Below are 2,500 nucleotides of genomic sequence, written 5' to 3'. Positions count from 1 at the left end.
CTTTATCAAAATCACTATCAACATTATTATCTAATTATTGTTAATATCATTGCAATCTCTGGTGATGCATTTTGAGATTCTGATGTTTCTGTTATTAACGTGCTATTATTATTGTTATTATTATTATTAATATTATTACTACTACTACTATTATTATTATTATTATCATTATTATTATGGAAGTCACCATTGTCAATATTATCAGTCATTCATTTAGTGTTATTTCATAATTACCGCCGTTGTTCTTAATCAACTCATTATAATAATTATCATAATTTTATCCTTATGAGTATCATTATTATGATATTTATTGTCGTTATCGCTATTACCATTACTATGATCATTAATATTAATATCGTTATATATTGCTTGATATCACCATTATGTCTACCTCCCATTTTTAACCTTTAAATGTGCTATAATTACTGTTAATCATTACGTGCCCCTGCATATTCCGTTTGATGATTACTTTAGTATCTATCTTCGTGTAATAAGGCAAAAGCAACTGTTTTTTTTTTCTCAATACAAGGGTATGCCTTATCCCCCCCCCCCCCCCTACCGTCTCGATATTCATGACCACGCAGGGCCTACGCGATGTTTCCCTTTTTCTTTATAAATCCTGGGCGAAGATTGTTATGAAAAAAAAGAGAGGAACATAATGATCCCATGCTCTGAAAATGAGACATTTTAGTTGCATAGAACCGATTTAACAAGATTTGTAGTGGGCAAACAAGCACTGCAATAACCCCTCGGACCAATCAGCGAGCGCCGTACCTGTGACATCACGAGAAGAAGGACGTTATTGGCTGACGGGAACGTGACGTAGACTGCACATCCGACCAATGGTAGTGGGCGGAACCTCTGGTACATATAGGTGCGAGAGCGTGGCCTGATGAGACTCTGTAACCTCCACTTCTTGTAGAAACAGCGCGCGTAACACACACACCCCCGTCGGAAGGAAGCAACAGGCGAGAGACTTCATCCTCTCACACACACACGCTCGCCAAACGGAAGACGCAACAGGCTCTCTGTACCTGCAACCTCCCCCAAAACACAACTACGTGAGTACCCCCTTCGAGGACCGCTCTCGAGGCAAAGAAAACGCCGGATTTTTTTTTTTTTTTTTACTCACTGGATTTATATTCTATGAAGGAAAAATTTTCGTCAAAACTTCATAATTTTTTTTTCTTTGAGGTTAGGGATGGGGTGAATCTTAATTCCTTCCCAGGAGTAGTGTTCTGGACTTCAAATACACACAGCGTTCGAGTTATGCAGTGTATCCAATTCGTAGTTTGAAGCCAAAGACCATCTGATTAATTTCATACTGCCAGGAAATAGCTTGTTCCGTAAATTTTGGTCCACATTCCGGTAATATTATTAAGAAAAGGAATCGGTTAACTTCTTGCCATATTCTGCGTAAAGATAGATGCACATCAACCAATATATTAAAAGAAGAGAGGACATTCCTCAATCGAACCGGAATAATTTAATGACTCGAACTTTCGAATAGAAGCTCTGCGATATATATTATAATTTATATATATATGTGTGTGAGCAAGGAAAATAACTCCAATAATTATATAATCCTCACATAATTAGCGCCATATAATTATTTAACTACAAGAAAGAAAAGACAGTTGATGATGTAGTTAAAAGCTAATCGTTCTGCGCTTTTGTTACCAAACCGGTCCACATGTTAACTTTTTTTTTGTATTTATATTCAATACGAAGTAATTCTTTCACTATTCTGATGTTTTCCCTTATATACTTACATATATATATAGATACAGAAATCCTATGCGCATATATACGTACATCTGTGTATATCTATTTGGATATCGATGTATGCATGTACATTTATATTCGTATATTTTTCTAATTGTCTATATTAGTGTTCATATACAGTATATTTGTATAGTGAAAGTCTTCATGTAAAATACTCAGAAGACAGCATTACAAAATACTTTCTCTTCACGAATATAACAACGTAATTCGTAAATCTCTGCCTAATCACTTTCATTAATTCCAAACGCCTTTTCTCGTTTCAAGTAAATTTGTCATTTTGTTCATAGAAACAAATATATAAAAACGGTTTTCTTAGAGTGTCTACGGATCATTTATTTAACTTGTATTTGACTGCTTGTTTGTTGTCGAAATAGTCCTGGTTGATATTTGCAGTTGCGATAAAATTGCCGTGCTTTTAGATTGCAACTAGATATGAGGGTTTACAAACGCCTGTCTGTCAGTCGAATAGCAGTGTATAACGTTTATCACTCTCAATATATATGTGCGTATATGTATATATATATATATATATATATATATATATATATATATATATATATATATATAAATAATGTATATATATGTATATGCACATACACACGGTATATATATATGTATATGTATGTATATATATACACACACATGTATATAGATTTACATATATATATACACGCGGTATATAAATAAATATATATTATAACATCCGTATTAAATG

General features: G+C 33.5%; 1 protein-coding gene across 1 annotated transcript in view; it reads left to right on the top strand.

Moving 5' to 3' along the window:
• Nucleotides 1-881: 881 nt before the first annotated feature.
• LOC119583748 (myosuppressin-like) overlaps nt 882-2,500 on the top strand; it is a 79,871-nt gene continuing 78,252 nt past the window's right edge. The window contains exon 1 of the mRNA XM_037932405.1: nt 882-1,061. The gene's annotated coding sequence lies outside the window, so the exon portion shown is untranslated. The remainder of the gene's footprint in view (nt 1,062-2,500) is intronic.

This window comes from Penaeus monodon, chromosome 17 (assembly GCF_015228065.2).
Source record: "Penaeus monodon isolate SGIC_2016 chromosome 17, NSTDA_Pmon_1, whole genome shotgun sequence".
Classification (NCBI taxonomy): Eukaryota; Metazoa; Arthropoda; class Malacostraca; order Decapoda; family Penaeidae; genus Penaeus; species Penaeus monodon.
The sequence above is the reverse complement of the archived record's forward strand: the minus strand, read 5'-3'. Positions and strand labels throughout refer to the sequence as shown.